The sequence below is a fragment of the Lissotriton vulgaris genome, chromosome 2_1 (assembly GCF_964263255.1).
Source record: "Lissotriton vulgaris chromosome 2_1, aLisVul1.2, whole genome shotgun sequence".
In the NCBI taxonomy this organism is placed as follows: Eukaryota; Metazoa; Chordata; class Amphibia; order Caudata; family Salamandridae; genus Lissotriton; species Lissotriton vulgaris.
The window spans coordinates 478,077,046-478,097,680 of NC_141687.1; positions in this window are offsets into that span (position 1 = coordinate 478,077,046).

Here is a 20,635-nt window from a genome sequence, read left to right on the forward strand (position 1 = left end):
CAAATTGTTCCTTTCCTTCAGTACTCACCCGGTCACCATGCATCGGATACGGTGCTACACGTGATGTGAAAGGGACCCACGCCTTGAGCCACTGAGGTAAAAACTGCTTCGGAAGAGGAGACGCACTGGCAAGTTATGTGTATGAGACGCTTCCTTCACCCGAGGATGGACGTGGGTCTACATCGATGCCAGATTCTGACTTATATTAATCAAAGCGGCTGTCCTGCGGCAGGAGTACCTCTGTGTGTAATAGGGGGGCTTGGATTGTAAGGCTTAAGAAAAAGAGTCCTTATCAATCGAAGGTTCTTGGGTGAATACGCACAGAGGTATATAGGAAACGAGTTTGAATCCCTGAATGGGACTACCACCCACATGCATCATTGTAACATTTTGTGATTTCTTAATTGCGAAAATTAAGGAATTGCGATTAAGAAATCGCAAAATGCTATGCATGAAAAAAACGCAATATTTTTTGCGATTCGGTATTTTTCCTTAATTGCGATTCACAATTTGCGAATCGCAATTAAGGAAAACCCTTCCCATTGATTCCTATGGGCCAAAAGGCCCATAGGAATCAATGGGAAGGCATTCACATTTTGCGAATTTCAAATTGCGATTCGCAAAATGTGAATGCAATTTCAAGGGTGCAGGGGGGGGTCCGAAGAACCCCTCCCTGCACCCCTGAAATTTAACTTTGAATGCAATTTACACACACACATGCCCCAAGGGCATGAGTGTGTGTAAATTAAAAGTTTCAAAAATGCAATTTGTGCATATTTGAACGTTTTCGGTAAATTAGCATGAAGTTCAACTTCATGCTAATTTATCCCTTCCAAAGTGCGAATTCGCAATTTAAAAACAATCATGCATTGCATTTAAGAAATCTGAAATTGCGATTTCTTAAATGCAATCGCAATTTTAGAAATCGCAGCATGGTTGCGATTCCTAAAATTGCGAAATGCATGATGCATTCCAAATTAGTAAATTGCATTTGCAAACGGCCGAAAAATGCGATTCGCACCGTTTGCGAATGCAATTGACGTTGATGCATGTGGGCAAATGCCTCATACCTCTCAAAGACTGGTAAACTGGGTACATTTAGGGTGGATAGGTATCAATCATTGAATGGACTTATAAATGATAGTTAATTGTATGGTTCTTAAAGCGTTGATTGTTATCTAGATCATTCTTCGACCTCGCCGCCAAGACTTGGAACACCCTTCCCCTCCGCCTATGACAGACCCAGGACCTGCTGACGTTCAGGAAACTTCTCAAGACCTGGCTGTTCGAGCCGTAGCAGCAACCCCGCCCTCCCCCCAGTGCCTTGAGACCCTCACGGCCTAGTAGTGCGCTCTACAAATAGACTGATTGATTGATTGATTGATCTATAAACTTGCAGTTGATTTGGTTTGAGAACATATGAAACAAGTAACATACTCCAAAAACGCAAATGACAATAAAGGTCGTGACTGGATACTTGGGGATCATTTAGGAGGAATTGGTGTGGGGCAGCGCCACTAATCTTCTTTCTGCGCTGCCCTACGCTAATGTGAAAAGGCAGGATTGCACCATATTCATGAAATATGGTGCATTCCTGTCCTATCCCTCTGCGCTGGAACATAATTTACTGTTTAGCGCCACTGTTGGCACGTTTGCACCATTGTGCCTCATTTGCAGGCAGGATTTTTTTGTGCAGGAAGGGGCACCGTTGTGCACAAAAACAAACTGGAGAGGCATTTTCCTCTTTCTATGTGTGCTGCACAATGCAGCACCTACGGAAAGAGAAAAAATTAGGAACAATACAAATAATTCTCCTCGTTACAGCTGGGGAGACGTAAGGTTTTGGCGCTGCCTCAGGTTTACATGATTAAGTCAATCTGAGGTAGCATCAAAATCTATGAGTGTTGCGTGGTAAAACTCACCACAACACCCATGGAATGCATTCCTGATGCAGAGTGAGGCAACACAGCGACTTGCGCTGCTTTGTATTACTCCATAGGCCTGCAAAACCACGCAGAGTGGCTTGACGTCACCCCATAGATATGATTGAGAGGCTTACGATGCTGGAGCATCCAAAAAAGTGACACTCTGGCAGTACAAGTCTCTTATAAACAAGATCCTTGGTTTCCTCCTGTCATAGTGGGATGTGTCACCTCTGGCAGTGTTTTTCAGATGGAAGCCCAGGTACAGACAAAAGCGAAATATTTCCTTCCCTTTTATCTTCTGCTTTAAATGTCATTTTTACATGACAATAACACAAGATTTCTGCTCTAAGCAGGATACAGCTGTGTTTCCATGCAGTTGCCTGGATCCGCTCAACACTGAATATATGCAAACAAAGAATTGTTGGACTCTTTCACAGGAAACAAGTGGGCTGATATAATAAGAGGAAAGATTAATATTTCAGTCCAGGCTGCTCGTTGGTGGGGCTCCATACTCTGCAGTGTAATCAAGCAATAGAAGTGTTTAAGCTATCCAGGGTGTTTGAGAGGTAGGCACAGTTCACCTAAGGTTGTGCAATTCAACAATCTTCATTACTTGGACGTTAATAGTATACAGGAGTGGTGGGGGCAGACCATGAGCTCTAGCTCCATTCACAGAACAGTAGGCAAGTGAGAGGGGCTCTTTCTCTGCAGAGCTATGTGATATCAATGCTGACATCGGGCATATTGCTTCCTAGCATAGGGTGGGCGCACAATGTTGCACCGTGGCCACATATAGGAGACAAATTAGGAAAGATTAAGCAATAGTAATAAAAAATTGATGATTTTGAGGTTGATGGATTGGATTCACAATCTTTGGTGTGGGCAAGGGCAAATAGAATAAGCTATGCGGCAAAGGATGAGGTTCAAGAACATGGCATAAGAGGAACGAGAAGGGTGCAATAGCCAGATGTCCTAGTTAGGCTTCTAGTGCCACAGAAGTGGGCTGTCCTGGCAAAGGGGTAGCCTTGAGGACAACCCGGAGAATATGGCTTCCGCAAGAAAACTGGTCAACCAGTAAGGGAAGAAAGGAACATAGAACTCAGTGCATAGTATACTGCAATATTCAATAATTAACTCCAATAGTGTCCAGTGGGAGTGATTACAATACACTCACTGTATGATGGCATCTGGGATGTCATCAGTAATATCATCAGTGATGTTACTTACCATGCCATGAGTGATTTAATATGTGAGGTCATAAGCAGTGCATTGCGGGGAGTAAGTTCTTGTTTGCTCAGGTAACTACAACTGCTGAATTTCTATGGTTTTTGTGTGTGCGAAATCCGAGCCCAACCATAACGTCCTGTAACCTTTGTTTTTCTAGTGAAAATATATATAAATAAATTCCGGAGTCCTCGCGCAAAAGAGATAATATTGTGATAGCAACAATGATAAGCAAGTGTTGCTAATGCATACACTAATTTGATATAATTTGCAAGTGGCTACTTAATTTTTAAAGGAAGAGACTGCACTGGAAATAACATGAAGTTTTAAACTATGGTGTTGTGATGCCATTAAGCATTATTAAATATGGCACCACAGTACAAAGTTTGACAAACAACACTGGTGCATTCTGGTTCTCGTAGGATTGTGTCACAAGCCACGTGGCAATATGCATTTGAGCACCTGGATTCCACAGAATGCAATCTTACTTAGCTGTGAACAAGGCATTATCGCCGAAAAACATCAGAATTTAAACTTGCAAACACTTTCATGAGAAATAAACGCTTGGATTTATTCTGGAATTGGGCTTCTAAGCTCCTTTCTTTGTGCATTATTCTAACAGGACTCTCCCTTTCCGTCAGCAGAATCCGACCTGCAGGGTTGGGTGTCCCCTTCATGGACTTTGACTTTGCTGTGTGTGTATATACATATATATATTTGTGGTACGAAAAAGAAAGACTGCACTCACGGGGGGTCAAATCCTGGACGGATTTATTATGCACACAAGATCAAAAGTTCATATATATATATATATATAAATATATATATGTTAGCTACTGGCGGTCGCCAGTAGATAGTTATAGTTAGGACCTTAGGAAAAGCGTTTTTTGTTTTCCCAATAACTTTGGCGCCCGAAGACGAATGTTTGCAACATTTTCAAAACTCCTGGGGTACTCCAGTCTGCTCCTGTCTTGAAAGTTTCAGGGTGATTGGTCAAGTGGGAGCAGAGAAAAAAGGGAGGTCCTAAAACGAGTTTTCTTCATGTTATTTTCCATAGGAAACTTTAGAAACGGCTACAGCGAGAACTGCTGAACGGAATTACACCAAATGTGGCAAAAAGGTAGCCCTTGTTTCAGAAAGAGCTCTTTTTGTTAAATGGTGTAAATCCGTTCAGAAGTTCCTGAGAAGTAAAAAAAAAAGAGGTTGGAAAATGAATTTCCCATAGGAAACTTTAGACACAGCTACATCTCGAACTGCTGAAGGGAATTACACCAAATTTTGGAAAAAAAGGTAGTGCTTGGTTCAGAAGGTGCCCTTTTTTAAAAAATGGCGTAAATCCGTTCAGTAGTTGCTGAGAATATAAAAAAATAAATGTTTTGATATCTAGAGGTGTGGTCGATCAGCGGACCATCCCGACCACGTGCTTTATTCTAATTGGCTGTCAACACTCCAAACCAGGAAGTGTTGGCAGCCATCTTGTGACTCGGTAGAACTGAGTCTCATGAAACCAGGGAAACAAAGGTGAAAAAAAAGAAAAGAGGGCAGGGTAGAAACACCCTCACCCCCTAGTCCTGCTAAGGGGGTCCCACAAGGACCCCAGGGCCAAAAAAAGCATTATGAATAAAAAAAAAATCAGCGAGATTCGTGCACCCAGCGTGAATTTCCCCCCCCTAAAAAAAACAAGCGCAGACTTCAGAGCTTCGTTATTATTTAGCCCCCAGATGGGCCAAGTTCCGGGGGCATGGTGAAATGTAATTGTGGGGGCCCAGGGGGACCCCGCAGCCCCAGGGACCGCCATCCTCTGGGGCTTTTCTTAAATATTTGTGGAGGCACAAGGCCCCCCTGCAGCCCCGTGGACCACCACCCCTCGGGCTTGCTTTTAAAATAAAAATAAACCTGTGTTGCGGGACTCAAGCCCCCCCAAACACCTCAAGGACCACTTCCTCCCCGGGGCACTAAAATGCAAATTTGGGGTCCGTTATGGACCCCCGAGCCCTGGGGACCACCACCTCCCAGGGGCTGTGCATTGGATGGGAGCAGTCCGGGCGACACCCTTCCTGGAGCCTGTGATGGCCCTGGGGACTGCCACCCCCCAGGGCCGGCTCCTGCAGTGTCCCGGGGTGCCCACCCACAGGACACTGCAGTTTGCTATGGCAGGGCGGGACGTTGGATTTTGGAAGAGAGAGCAGGAAACCTGCTCTCTCTTCCAAAATATAAACTAGATTGTTTTTCCACATGGGGAGCTGCAAGTCAGCAGCTTCCCGTGTGGAAGAAGCAATGCTGGCTCCCGCAGGAGGTGGGGAGCCTGATGGGACTGTGGGGGCATTGGGGCTCCCCCCACGGTCCCCAATGGGAAACCAGGCCCCAGGGAATGGGGTCCCTGGGGCAAGTAGTGGCCCGAGAGGGGGGCCACCAAGCAGACCCCCTTCAAATACATAAAAAAATAAACACTGGCCATGCCCTGGGGGATGGGTCCCCGGGGCCGAATATGGCCTCGGTAGGTGTGGCCCCCTTCCATTTTGAAAAAAAATCAAAAATGGGGGTCAGGCCTTGGGGCATGAGGTCTCCATGGCTCATACAATAGGAAAGGAAGGGGGGACCACACAGCTCCCCTTCTCAAATTTGTTTTTTTTAAAAGACTGCCATCGCTGAGGCCCTCCCCCTCCCAGCAGCACTCTGCAAACGCGCCCTGTGTTGTATTTTAAGTTGGGGCATTAATTCCCCTTCAACTTCAATACTGGGTGTCCCTGGGGGCCAACTAGCTCACCAGGTCCCTCAAGTAAGCGCCACAGGGCTGCGTTGAAGAGAGGTGGTGCAGGCCACACCCTTTTCTACACCTCTGTGGCGCTTACTGGAGGTACCTGGTGGGTTAGTTGGACCCAGGGACCCTCAGGATTCAAGGGGACTGTATCCCCCAACTTAAAACGCACCACAGGGCGTGTTTGCACAGTGGTGAAGTGAGGGGGCGGGGCCTGAGGTGACATGTGTGCAAACACACCCTGTGGCGCGTTTTAAGTTTGAGAATTAATTTCCCTTAAATCCTGAGGGCCCCTGAGGGCCAACTAGCCCACCAGGTACCTCCAATAAGCACCACATGCCTGCTTTGCAGAGAGGTGGTCCAGGCGATGCCCATTTTCACACCTCTCTGCAACACAGCTCTGTGGAAGTTATTGGAGGTACCTCGTTGGCTAGTTGGACCCCAGGGAGCCTCAGGATTCAAGTGGACTTTATCTCCCAACTTAAAACACACCACGGGGTGCGTTTGCAGAGTGGTGAATGGAGGGGGCTGGGCCTGAGGTGACATGTGTGCAAACACGCCCTGTGGCAAGTTTTAAATTGGGGAATTCCTTCCCCTTCAATCCAGAGATCCCCTGAAGGTCAACTAGCCCACCAGGTACCTTCAATAAGGGCCACAGGTCTGCGTTACAGAAAGGTGGTCTAGGCCATGCCCCTTTTTAAATCTCTCTGCAACGCAGCTCTGTGGCGCTTACTGGAGGTATCTAGTGGGATAGTTGGACCCCAGGGACCCTCAGGATTCAAGGGGACTTAATCCCCCAACTTAAAACATGCCATGGGAAGTGTATGCACAGTGTTAAAGGGAGGGGGCAGAGCCTGAGGTGACATGTGTGCAAACACACCCTGTGGTGCGTTTTAAGTTGGGGAATTTCTTTTGACACTCTATTATCCTGCAAAACAATGTTCTGTGAGCAAAGGATTTGTGCTTTGGTTACATTAAGTTTGTAACCGGACACCTGGCCAAATAGTATTGCTAATTGCTCAATCTCTTGAAGTGCAAGGGATGGATCAGCCGATGTCACTGCAATTTCATCTCCGTAAGCGAAAACGGAGAATGGGGTGTCATATACATAAAAAAGGCTTAATACAGGGGTTGCTGCCCAGGTGTTCAACAAAAGGATTAATATATTCTTATGCTGTTGATAGGAAGATGTGCACACAATATTAAGGGTGGGGGGGCTACTACACTGGTCGGTGGCTCATTCTCCACTACTTTGCGGTTATTGATGCTGCTTGTATATTCAGGACGCATGAATGTGAACTTGGGATATTTAACTTATTGCCATTTGCGAGGACCTGATAAAGAGACTCAGTACTGTGGGTTATCTACCCCTACTTCATTGGCCTAATTGGATTAGCTTACCTATTGTTTGTTTTCTGAAATTGAATTACCTGTGTCATTGTGATTCGCATCCTAAGATTCTACTGCCGAGACATTGGCCTCTCATAATATCGACTACGACCTAATGATTATTTTTCTCATAACCACGCGATAATATATATGCTCAAGAGAATAAGGTGCAATTTGGACCATATTCTTTAGAAGCACCTTTTGGACTTACAAGTGACAAAAGAGCCCTGACGAAGTTCAAACAAACAAAACACGTTGGCTGACTGTTTTAAAAAGATTGAAAAGAATAAAGAATTTTGGACTAACTTGAAACTTCTCTGTACTCTGCTTTTTGGTGCACCGTCCTTTTCTACATAAACAAAAGGATTAATATATAAGGCAAACAAAAGTGGTGAGCAAGGGCAGCCTTGCCTGGTACCTCTAGTGAATTTAACAGATCCTGACAATAACCCCATGGCAGTAATTCTACCAATTGGCAAAGTATATAATATCTGCATAGCAGTCATAAATCCCTGTCTAAAACCAATGCGACACATCAGTTGCCATAAATACTCCCACTCCACCCGATAGAATGCTTTCTCCGCATCCAATAAAATTAGCCCTAAATCTCGTTTTTCAGTCTGGGCAACATCAAAAAGTTTGACCAATTTATTTACATGTGTAGTGGTCCCTCTGGATGGTATAAACCCATGTTGGTTTTTAGAGACTAATAAGCTAATGATCTTAGATAACGATTGGCCAATATCACAATTCAACACTAAAATCGGACAATAGATCCAACTAGTCTTTACCCTTTTTACAAAAAAACACTATAGTGGCTTCTGCCCATGACTTTGGAGCATAACCCTTCTGTGCAGTCCGAAAAGAATTCAACATTTCGTCCTTCAGATAATGAAAGAAGAGTTTATAAATCTCTGCAGGCATCTTGTCTGGCCCAGCCTCTTTTCCTAAGGCAAGACTATTTCCGGTCATCTCTAATTCTGCCATTGTAATTGGACTATCCAATTGTTCCGACTCAAGAGGATCTAAATATCTTATTCCCTGCTCCATGAATATGCTATTGTCAACCCCGCCCCTTCCTGTTTTGTATACAATTCAGTATAAAACTGATGAAAAATAGACAATATCTGATGTGGATCCTGACAAGATTGGCCATTCTTATCCTTCAGAGAGGCGATAGAACAAGAAGATTCTTTCATGCGTAACCGTAAAGCCAGACATCTGCCAACTGTTTCCCCGTACTCATGATTTTGCCTATTGTAAACTAAATGCTTTTTGGCACTCTCAATGTTCCATAAACCCTGGATTTTAGCCCGTGCTCCCGTAACAGAATTCTCTAGATTCAAAATATTATTACCTTGCTGTGTAATCCTCAAGGTTGAATTGCCCTCCGCCTCTCTCAAACAGCATACAGAGCCAGTAGTTCTGATTTAATTTTCCTTTGCTGATAGAGCCCAAAACTAAATACTTCCCCCGAAAACAAGCTTTGAACATATCCCAAATAATTGCAATATGGGAGGACTGCCTATTATTGTCAAAAAGTCCTTTATCCAAAGAGTCATATACTCTCTAAACTCACCATTCAAGCATAATTTCTGGTCAAAAGAGAAAGTCAGAGGCAAGACCTTCCGACCTAATGCACTCACTTCCAAAACAAGTTTATGATCGTTATATCTTAAAGGCCCATCCTGCAGTTGTTGATTAGCCAAATTAATATTTATATCCCCACACATTATCAAAGGTTGTCCCCAGGTAGCCAACTCTAAGCTTAGCTGCTCCAGTGCAAAAACAACAGTTGATGGACCGAATGCAGAACAATGTCATACATTCACCCCAGTACAGAGATCTGGGCCTAAATCCATCGTTTTTTTGCACTCCACGCCACCCCAGTTCAGACATGGCCATTTGCAAATCAGTCTGACCCTGTGCCTCATGGAAACAGTCCAGCCCAAACTGCCAAGCCATTCCTTCCCTGGACCGGAAACAAGCTTCAGAGGACCGGTTTCTGGCATTCCAGCCGTCTTCAGCCCGGCTTGCTTGAATCCAGTGGTGTGGAGAGCATGGGACTCACGTCTGAGCATACCCATCCCACTCGGGGTGAAAAATGCAAAAACCACAGTTGATGGACAGAATGCAGAACAATGTCATACATTCACCCCAGTACAGAGATCTGGGCCTAAATCCATTGTTTTTTTGCACTCCACACCACCCAAGTTCAGACATGGCCATATGCAAATCAGTCTGACCCTGTGCCTCATGGGAACAGTCTAGCCGAACTGCCAAGCCATACCTTCCCTGGACCGGAAACAAGCTTCCGAGGACCGGTTTCTGGCATTAGAGCCATAGATGATACATACAGTAAATTTGCTATCTCCAAATCCACATCCAACAATGGCCCAACTCCCCAGAATATCATCCAAGGATCGTTCTACAGGCTGTACATTTGATTTAGCTAAAATATCCACACCAAGTCAAAAAGTGTTGTTTAGAAGCCGTGATCAAAGAAAACCCAAGCTCCTTTAAAATGTATCGTTTAGGCCAAGGTATATGCGTCTCTTGAAGACATACTAGATCTGGCTGAATAGTTAATAATTCAGCAGCTACCCTCTTTCGCTTTGACAAATTATTAGGATCGGAAACGTTTAGTGAACAACATTTCATCCCTTTAAAAATCATGATGGCAATACAGCAAAACACCCAATGAATACCAGTTCACATTAGATACCATAACTAAACATGCGTACTGCCTTTGTGACCATATCAATATTTTTATTTTGAAATATATTCTTTGAAATATTTACTGCTGTGGATTTTCTTTCCTTTTTTACCCCACCTAGGTGCCCCACCACAAACCCCTCTGTCCCTCCGATGTCCCCCTTACCCCCCCTGTAACAAGGATTTCGGACCCATGGTCCTGTAGATGCAAGTACCCATGGACCTCCTGCCATTCCTGGCGGGCCCACCAACTCAGGGAGAAGAGGAAGAAAAAACGCCCCCCCCACCCCCTTCAAAGCTGGCGGGAAAAAAAACACTGCACACTACAAATAAAGGTTTTATAAGAAGTAGTGAGAAAACAAAAAAACATGTTTTCGACCACCACCCTAGAAGAAAGTGAGTAAAGAGGTATTGGGCTCAAACTAGCCAGTGCCTTATAGAGATCAGAATTAGCCTCACTAAATAGAGTCTGAGAACTCCTTAGCTAACTCTGCATTAGTGAAAAAACGAGTACGCTCCTGGAAAATAACTTCTAACTTTACAGGAAACATTAAGTAAGCTTGAGCCCCCTTGACTTGAAATTGTGCGATCAACTGCCGAAGTTGACAACGAAGCTCAACAGAATGTTGGCAAAAGTCCTGCCTCACAAAAAATTCAACATCTCCCCCTACTTGTTTTTTTATCAGGTCACGCTAACTGAAACACATCCTCTCGAGCTAAGAAGCTATTGAATGAAATAAGGAAGGCTCTAGGCTTGGGATCCCCCTGACCAGCTCTAAGACGAATATTAAAGGGAAACCTGTGGGCGCGTTCAATCTCTCGGTCCCAGTCCCACTTGATCAACTCAGGAAATGCTTTTTTAAACAAATCAATAATAAATCTACGTGGGTGCTGACCTTCCATCCCCTCGGGGATCTGAAGTATTCTTAAGGTATTTTGGTGCACCCAATTTTCTAAATCCGCCATATTCCATTGAGTGTCCTTCCTAGTAGCCTGTAGCAACTCAGTAGCGCTCTTTTGTTGGGTAAGTTCATCCTCCAGATTAGAGATTCGTGATTCAGCCTCATTGAACCTGGCGATAAAGTCAACATGAGATTTTCCAATACGCCTAACCGAGTTCTGTAATTTGCGGCACAAATCTTGCACTCTTTGGCTCTCTTCTCGAAGTTTCATCCCGGTGGGACATAATGGATTGATAAATTAAAGCTAGAGATATTTCTTCTCCGTCAGCGTTGATTTGCTCCTTTACTGTGTCCTCTTTGTTTATATTTGTATTAGCATTCAATTCCAATTTTTTTCCATACAGTATAAGGGTGATTTTCAGCAAACTCGCCTGACTCTTCCAGGAACAGACTGCTATGATCACTATCGTCTGCCATACTAAATTGTGTCATATATTTTATAGCCAAATCCTCACAGGACGACATAGATTGCTCAGAAAGCGAATAATAGTCCCCCAATTCTGCATCAGGTATTTGTAATAGCTCAAGACCCAGGGAGGTTGTCGGAGAATTAGAGTATTGAATCCCACCTCAACCCCCGAAACCCCATATCTCCATATCCTCTACTACCATCCACGGCCCCATCCAAATCTTGAGAAAGAAGGCGGATTGTTATTAGAAAAACTAACAGGTGCACTAAGTGGAGGCCCCAAACATCCTGAATTAATATCCTCTGTGGAAAGTGGATTTGTAATTAAATTCACATTTATCGCACTCAGGAGCCCCTGTCAGTGAATCTGCCAAGTCAGCTACTCCTTTCACTGAGAGTTCAGCCTTTTTCCCCTTCCGCTTGTCCTTGGCTGCGGAGAAAATCGCTGGTATCTTTTCCCAATCATGCCTCCCTTAGCGCTTACAGCAGCAGCTTCTCCATTCTTGCCTGAATCCGCAGCATTGCTCGGGGTGACATCTCTCACCTGAGTGTCTTCTGCTACCTGCTCCGAGCTCCCAGTTTCTGACGAGCAGTCTCCCTCGTGTTCCCTTTCAGTGGCATCTCCTGGAATCAATCCTGTCTTCTGGTGGGGCTGCCGTGCGGGTCTTTGATGCAGTGCGTACTATTTGGCAGTAACGCCCACCAACTACACCGACACTGGGTCAGGCACGCAGCTCCGCCGAGCAGCGTCTCCAATAGTGGTGCTCTCACAGGTGCATGAAACAAAGTGTTGATTTTCAGTCTAGAATCTTGCAAAAAAAGCTTCAGAGGCATTCCGGCAGTATTAGCAGTAGCAGGAAACAAGGTGAGAGCGGTTCAGAAAATCGTCTTGCTACTCTTCAAAGACGATTACCGTGAGGTCCGATAGGAGCGGTCAGTTACACGTCCACTGCAGCGGGAACCATCTTGCCTGTTAAAAGAGGTGACATACTTGGGCATTAAAATTAGGACATCAATGTCAGAGGTGGTTGTCACCACTTGAAATGCGATGCTACAGAGCGTTAAGGACTCACTTGATAAATGGTGACGACTACAGCTTACTCTAATCGGTAGAAGTAACATCATTAAACTGAATATTTTACCGAAGGTCCTATAAATATTTAGATCAATTCCCTTGGAAGTGGCAGGTGCTCAGTTGCAACATCTTCAATCTTAGTGTTCGAAGTTTATTTGGGCTCCTGGCAAATCAAGACGAGCCATTAGATTTATGACGCTAGCGGTGGAGACAGGTGGCTTAGCTATACCAGATTTTGCTTTACATTTGTATGCATGTTTTTTGTTGAAAATGCGGATAATTTGACCGGGGAATGAATGGTCAGTACAGCAGAGGCCCCTTGGATTTTTGAGATCTTGTTGGGATCTGAGGCCCGACAATACTTGTTTAAAGAAATTGATGGTAGTTATTTCAAGCAAACAAGATTTAAAGTTGTTGAAGGAGCCTTTAAAGTATGGAAGAGAATACGAAAACTATGCTTACTGGAGAAATTATCATATTATACACCTATGAATGTAGTGAAGATTCTTCCTGCCATCTTTTGGGATAATATAGCTCCGGCATGGAGGAACAAAAGTATTATAACAATTGGGGATTTCTTTGCCGGGGGCGGGGGGGTCACTTGTGTCTTTTGAAGAATTAGTGATACGTTATAATTTGTCTAATCTTCAGTTTTTAAAATTTCTTCAAATCTGGGATTATTTATTACAGAGAAATGTTATGGTTGCACCCAATTCATTTGTAGAGGCTGTAAGGCGGCAGGAGAAAATTAAGGTGTTGCATAAGATTTTATTATCATATAGAGCAGATGATTTCGAGAAACATAATGCTAAATGGTGTAAATTTCTGGGTGAACCTAACATATCTATTGAGCATGCTATTGCCAAATCTCGGGCCGTGCTATGGTCAGCTAATTTGAAAGTGCAATATTTTAAAACTGTTTTTGATTTGCACTATACCCCTGCTCGTATGTTTAAATGGGAGGGAACCTATGATGGAAAATGTTTCTGGTGTCGGGGAGATAATGCTGATAGCCTTCACATTTTCTTCAGTTGTTGTAAATTGTCTAGATTTGTAGCGGATATAGAGAAATGCATGCTTATAATTATCGGGAGGCCGTTGAGGATCACACTTGCCATAATGTTATTAGGGATGGGGCTGAAACTGATAATGGAACTCCATTGTATAAATATGGTTATCTGATTTTTATTGCAATGACAGTTGCTCGGCTTTATGTTGCCTCCAATTGGCTTCAAACGGAACCCCCCGCATTTGAGCTATGGCAGGCCAAAATGTATATTCTTTTTAATTTAAAATTGAGTTTCTTTTCTGTTAAGGGCACAAAAAACATAAGATTGGTTTGAGTATTTGTGGTGCTTTTTGTGACCATACCTGAATTTGTGAAATTGCTATCTTGACAAGCTGAATTGTTTTGTTTTTATGCTGCCGTGGAGCAATAAATAAAACATTTAAAAAAGAAGTTTGGGAATTAATTCCTCTTCAATCCTGAGGGTCCCTGGGGGCCAACTAGACCACCAGGTACCTCCAATAATCACCACTGCGCTGCGTTGCTGAGAGGTGGTCCAGGCCATGCCCCCTTTCACAACTCTCTGCAACACAGCTCTGGGGCACTTACTGGAGGTACCTGGTGGGCTAGTTGGACCACAGGGACTCCCAGGATTCAAGGGGACTTATTTCTCCAACTTACAACATGCCAGGGGATGCTTTTGCAGAGTGGTAGAGAAAGGGGACATGGCCTTTGTCTACCTCTCAACAATCCCACTGCATGGGGCTTACTGGAGGTAAAAGGTAGGCTAGTTGGCCCCTAAAGGACCCCCAGTAGTGAAAGGGACTTCAATCCCCATCCGAATTTTAGGACTCCTAACTTTATTACTCATAAACTGAGAAAAATCCTAACTTTAAGACTTTCGGTAGTCACAGAAGGCATTTAGGAGTCCTAAAGTTAGGACTCCTAACTTTACTACTCCTAAACTGAGAGAAAATCCTAACTTCTGTGAATACCGAAATGAGTAAGCGCCTTCTGTGAATACCAAAATGGTAGCAAGTTTAGGATTTTGTCTTAGGTTACTTTTGTGAATCGGGCCCCAAGTCAGTCATGCAAATAATTCATCACAGTGACATTTACTCACCTATACAGTTAGCAGTTATACACACACCAGCTCAATTACTCACACAAATACTAGCACATTCTTACGCTCTTATACAATCACTGAACCAAGCACACACACATCATACAGCCACTCTCACAATCACACACTCTCACTTATAGCCCTTTATATACTCCAACAAACATATATACTGCCTTTCACATATGTAGTTACTCACACATGTATCACTGAGATATATATTCACTCACTAACACACCCATACACACACTCACCTACCCATATAGTCCATCACAGACGCACTCTTGAAATCATGCACCCAGGGAATCACCCACTCACACATCTATGCACAGAGTCACACACACCCCACCCACACAAGCACACCAACACAAACACCCATACCGATACTCAGACAACCAATCAATAACCCATATAGACTCTCATGTAGCAATTCGCAAACCCATTCAGCCGCTTACACACCAACAGACAGATGGATACAGACATTCACACAGTTTAGTCACTAACCCATGCATTCAGTAAGATACGTTTAATCACTCACTTATAAAGTGAACACATCTAACATGGGCTTCGATTGGAATTCATAGAGCATATTATCAAGGCCATTATCGCCGCTTTATCGGCAGTTTCCGATAAAAGCGGCGATAATGTAATGCCTGTCCTTGATAATATGCCCCAAAGTGTGTTGCGGTCTATTATGTGGTGTTTACTTTTCTGACAGGGAGGTTTGGTTGCACAGCAAAAATTTCAGTCTAGGTTTGAAACAGTTTTTATTAAGCAATTACAAATAAACTTTTTTCGGAAACTGACGCTGTATATATCAAAGGGGTGACAAATAAAAACGTAATTCATAAAATATCACATTAGGGTGGCCATAACCTCCCTTTTTTCTGATACAGTTTGTAAAAATATTGCACCATATTCTTGATAATATAAGAGGACATGATTTACTTCTAGATAAAGTAGAAAAGACGTGCTACAAGAAACACTCCCGCACTACATCATCTCAGATCACAAGAACAATAACAAGTAAAAAACTGTTAAACTCAAATGACTTTATCTTATATAGAAATGAATGCTTTATCATTTTTTACAATTTCTATTCTGTCGCAGTGCTTAGAGGTCGCTCACTTCTCCGCTAACAAATCATGTACTCTTTTAGAAATATATAGGATAGTAGTATAATAATATACACTACTGGTCCTACATATTCTATAGGAAGAAGGTGAATAGGAACAGCAACTGAGGAAAATAGAAATTACAGTATATCATTCAGAAATGCTGGGTATTCACTAAGAAAGTATCTATGCAAAGTATCTTTTTTAGGCTGCAATTTCGAAAAATATTCCCTCTCTAAAAATATCTGATTAAGTGAGTTGTAAAGGTCAGTAAGCTGTTTTTCAGATGGTTTACTCCTGGTGTCGACTAATCTCCAATTCCTGTTGTGTGACAACATGACTCTCTATTACAATATAGAGAGTGTCACTCATGGTACACAAAAAGGAAAAGGAAAATAAAGATATGAATACAAAGCAAGATCAATAATAAAATACTTTCCAGCGGTGAATATGTTCAGAGCTTCTTTTCTCCAGGACTGCGAAATCTTTCATCTTCAAGGCAAAGGGTCATAAACTCCTCTGAGATCCTAATGACTGTGAATATTATAAAATATATATTCACACTATATAATCCCAAGGGAGAAACAGACTTAGATACCAGAAGCTGCTGACATTACATATAAATCTTTAGTCTTCGCGCCAAAGGGCCTCGAACTCCTCAGAGATCACCATAACTGTTAATATTATAATATAGATATTCACAGTATATGATCCCAAGGGGGAAACAGAGTAACAAACAGAATCTGGTGACGTTTTGTATAAATCTTTAGTCCTTGCACTGACGGGTCACCAACACCTCTGAGGTCAAGTACAGGGTCAATATTATAATATATAAAGTCACAGTATATGTGCTCAAAGGAGCCAGAAAAGGAGCAATGTTGGCTGTATTCTGTCTTTTTCTGAAAACAAGTTGTTGACGTTACAGAAAAAAGGCAAAAACAACCAATAACACTTTTTTTCTAAATACAAATGTTTAAATATTGACAAATAGCTACGTATTATAAATATATACTATGCCATACTCAAACAACTTACGACTCTGGAATATGTTTTGTTGCCGCAAAACAAGAATTCAACGCTAGAAAAAGAAACCTACATCACAAAATGGACACGGGTAAATAATTTGCAAAAACGAAACTAATCGAACAGCGGGTGTGGTTTATATACTTTTTGGGTATTAAGTAGGCTATGGAAGGAAGATGCGGCTCCATCCATTTTTTGGATTGTCACGTTTTACAGTTCACACGTGCTCATGTTTTAACTGTTTAACTTGAATATGTTTTGGGAAAAGTTAAAAAATGAGAAGCGGTAAAGGTTTCGATTTCGACCCTAACACGTATAAGGTCCTTAACCCTTTCAATGCTGATGACGAGCTGGGCTCGTCATGGTGCACAATGGTCGTGTGTTGATGACGAGCCCAGCTCGTCATGAGCCCCACCCTCGGGGGAAGCGCTGGCGCTCTCCCCGAGGGTCTGCGATTTTGTTCTGTAGCACGGGGATGGCAGCGGAAGAGTTCCCGCTGGCCCCCCCGCCCCTCCCCATGGGAATCCCTGATGACGTCAGCACGCACAGCAAACGTGCGCTGACATCATCAGGGATTCCCTGCGCTCGGGAAGCCATTTGCTTCCTGAGCGCCGGTGGATAAGGTAGGATTTTTGAACTCTGGCGGGGGTTTGGGGCCGCAAAGAGGCATCAGGGGAGAGGAAAGAGATTTTCCTTTCCCCTAATGTCTCTTTGCAGGGCATTTCTGCCTCACGATCGCGCACAGCGTCGCGATCGTGCGGCGGAAATGCCCCCACTAGCACCAGGGATTGAAAATGTAGCTTTTCGGAAGCGACCCCTTGGGCAAGGGTCGCTTCCAGGTGGGCAGCCATTTTATTTACGATTTTCTGCTTCCCCTGGGGGCAAATCGGCCCGTTATTTCGGCCGTTTTGCCCCCAGGGGGGGCAGAAATAAACCACTGGTACCAGGGATTTTTTGTTTGGGCAATGTTTGTTTTGGGAAGCGACCCCTTGGGTAAGGGTCGCTTCCAGGGGGCCTTGATTTTGTTGTTCATTTTCAAATCAGCCCGTTTTTTTGTCGTTTTGCACCCGGGGGGGGGGGGGCAGAAAATGCCCACTAGCACCAGGGATCTTGAAATTAGCCTTTAGGAAGCGACCCCTTGGGCAAGGGTCGCTTCCAGGTGGGCGCCATTTTATTTTCGATTTTCTGCTCCCCCTGGGGGCAAATCGGCCCGTTATTTCGGCCGTTTTGCCCCCAGGGGAGGCAGAAAATGCCCACTAGCACCAGGGATTGTAAGTTTAGTTTTATGAAGCGACCCCTTGGGCAAGGGTCGCTTCCAGGTGGGCTGTGATAATATTTTTGCTTTTCTGCCCCCCCCCGGGGGCAAATCGGCCCGTTTTTTTAGCCGTTTTGCCCCCAGGAGGGGGCAGAAATTCCCCACTAGCACCTGGGATCTGTTTTGGGGCAATGTATATGTTTTGGAAGCGACCCCTTGGGCAAGGGTCTCTTCCTGGTGGCAAGTAATTATGTTTTTGAATTTCTGCCCCCCCTTGGGGCAAATCGGAGTGGTGTTTGCCTGGCGGTGTGTGTGTAGTGGTGCTTGGCTGGATGGTGTGCGTGGAGTGGTACTTGGCTGTCTGTGCATGGAGTGGTGCTTGGCTGGTGGTGTGTGTGGAGTGGTGTTTGGCTGGCGGTGTGTGTGGAGTGGCGCTTGGCTGGATGGTGTGCGTGGAGTGGAACTTGGCTGTCTGTGCACGGAGTGCTGCTTGGCTGGTGGTGTGTGTGGAGTGGCGCATGGCTGGATGGTGTGCGTGGGGTGGTACTTGGCTGTCTGTGCACGGAGTAGTGCTTTGCTTGCGGTGTGTGTGGAGTGGCGCTTTGCTTGCGGTGTGCGTGGAGTGGTGCTTGGCTGGCGGTGTGCGTGGAGTGGCGCTTGGCTTGCGGTGTGCGTGGAGTGGTGCTTGGCTGGTGGTGTGCATGGAGTGGCGCTTGGCTGGTGGTGTGCGTGGAGTGGTACTTGGCTGTCTGTGCACGGAGTGGTGCTTGGCTGGCGGTGTGTGTGGAGTGGCGTTTGGCTGGATGGTGTGTGTGGAGTGGTTCTTGGCTGTCTGTGCACAGAGTGCTGCTTGGCTGGCTGTCTGTGCACGGAGTGCTGCTTGGCTGGCGGTGTGTGTGGAGTGGTGCTTGGCTGGCGGTGTGCGTGGAGTGGTGCTTGGCTTGCGGTGTGGTGCTTGGCTGGCGGTGTGTGTGGAGTGGCGCATGGCTGGATGGTGTGCATGGAGTGGTACTTGGCTGTCTGTGCATGGAGTACTGCTTGGCTGACGGTGTGTGTGGAGTGGCACATGGCTGGATGGTGTGCGTGGAGTAGTACTTGGCTGTCTGTGCACGGAGTGGTGCTTGGCTGGCGGTGTGTGTGGAGTGGTGCTTGGCTTGCGGTGTGCGTGGAGTGGCGCATGGCTGGATGGTGTGCATGGAGTGGTACTTGGCTGTCTGTGCATGGAGTACTGCTTGGCTGACGGTGTGTGAGGAGTGGCACATGGCTGGATGGTGTGCGTGGAGTAGTACTTGGCTGTCTGTGCGTGGAGTGGCGCTTGGATTGCGGTGTGCATGGAGTGGTGCTTGGCTGGCGGTGTGTGTGGAGGGGTGCTTGGCTGGATGGTGTGCGGTGAGTGGTTCTTGGCTGTCTGTGCATGGAGTGCTGCTTGGCTGGCTGTCTGTGCACGGAGTGCTGCTTGGCTGGATGGTGTGCGTGGAGTGGCGTTTGGCTGGATGGTGTGCGTGGAGTGGTACTTGGCTGGATGGTGTGCGTGGAGTGGTACTTGGCTGTCTGTGCACGGAGTGGTGCTTGGCTGGCGGTGTGTGTGTGGAGTGGTTCTTGGCTGTCGGTGTGCGCTGAGTGGTGTTTGGCTGGCGGTGTGCATGGTCTGTTGCTTGGATGGTGGTGTGGGTGGACTGGCGCTCGGCTGGCGGTGTGTGAGTACCTACTTTCTGTTGGTCACTAAACACACTGCTAGTTGAGTGACACTCTACTCAGTCCATCATTTTGTGTAGTTGCTGTGGCAGATATGTGGGTGTGTGAAAGTGATGGGCCCTTGAATGGCGCTGTCTGCTGGTGTGAGTGTTGTAATGTGATGGGTCCGCGGCTGGTGGTGTGAATGTTTTGTATGTGTCACACGTATGAAAGGTGTATGAATGTCCTTACTGCCCCCGTGTGATGGGGGTACTGGTAGGAGCAAAAGACCGACTGGCAGGCAGTAAAATAAATTCAAAAACTTAACCAGTGTCTTGATGTTAAACCTCATCTAATCCCAATTGGTCTTTGCCCTATTTGATGGCCCATCTGTGCGAATGTAAATTTAGGGGGCAAATTTGTGTGTGGTTTTTTCAATTGTTGTATTGTTTGTGAAATGCGGTAGTAATTTTTTTATCTTCTCTATTTTTGTCTTGTTCCAGGCTTTTGCTGTGTGGATTGTTGTAGGTTGCGGGTCTGTTACTGCTGGTTTTGCAGCTTGTGTAGTTGCTTGTGCTTGGTAAGTGAATGTATTTTGTACTACTTTCCCTTGACGTTTGTCTTTTTGAAAAAGGTTGTACTTAATTAGGCTGTGGGGTTTTAGGTTTAAACCTATAATAACTGATAAAACCCCACTGAAAGAAAAATAGCCCTCACTGGTGAAAACATATAAACACTGAAAAAACACCTGCACAACCACAAACTAAATGCCATTCAAAGAAAGGAAAAAGAAAGTGAAAGAGTCATTTTGTTCTTACGGAAGGGGTCAATAAAATGTAACTTTGTTATACAAGCTAGTAGTAAGAAAGACTGGCTAACATTCTGCTTGAGTTTTGTTCTTTAGGGATGCCACTAAAATATTGTTTCTTCCTTCTTTTACTTTTTTCAGTTTTATGGCCTTTGGTCTAAAGATGCAGGGTTTAGT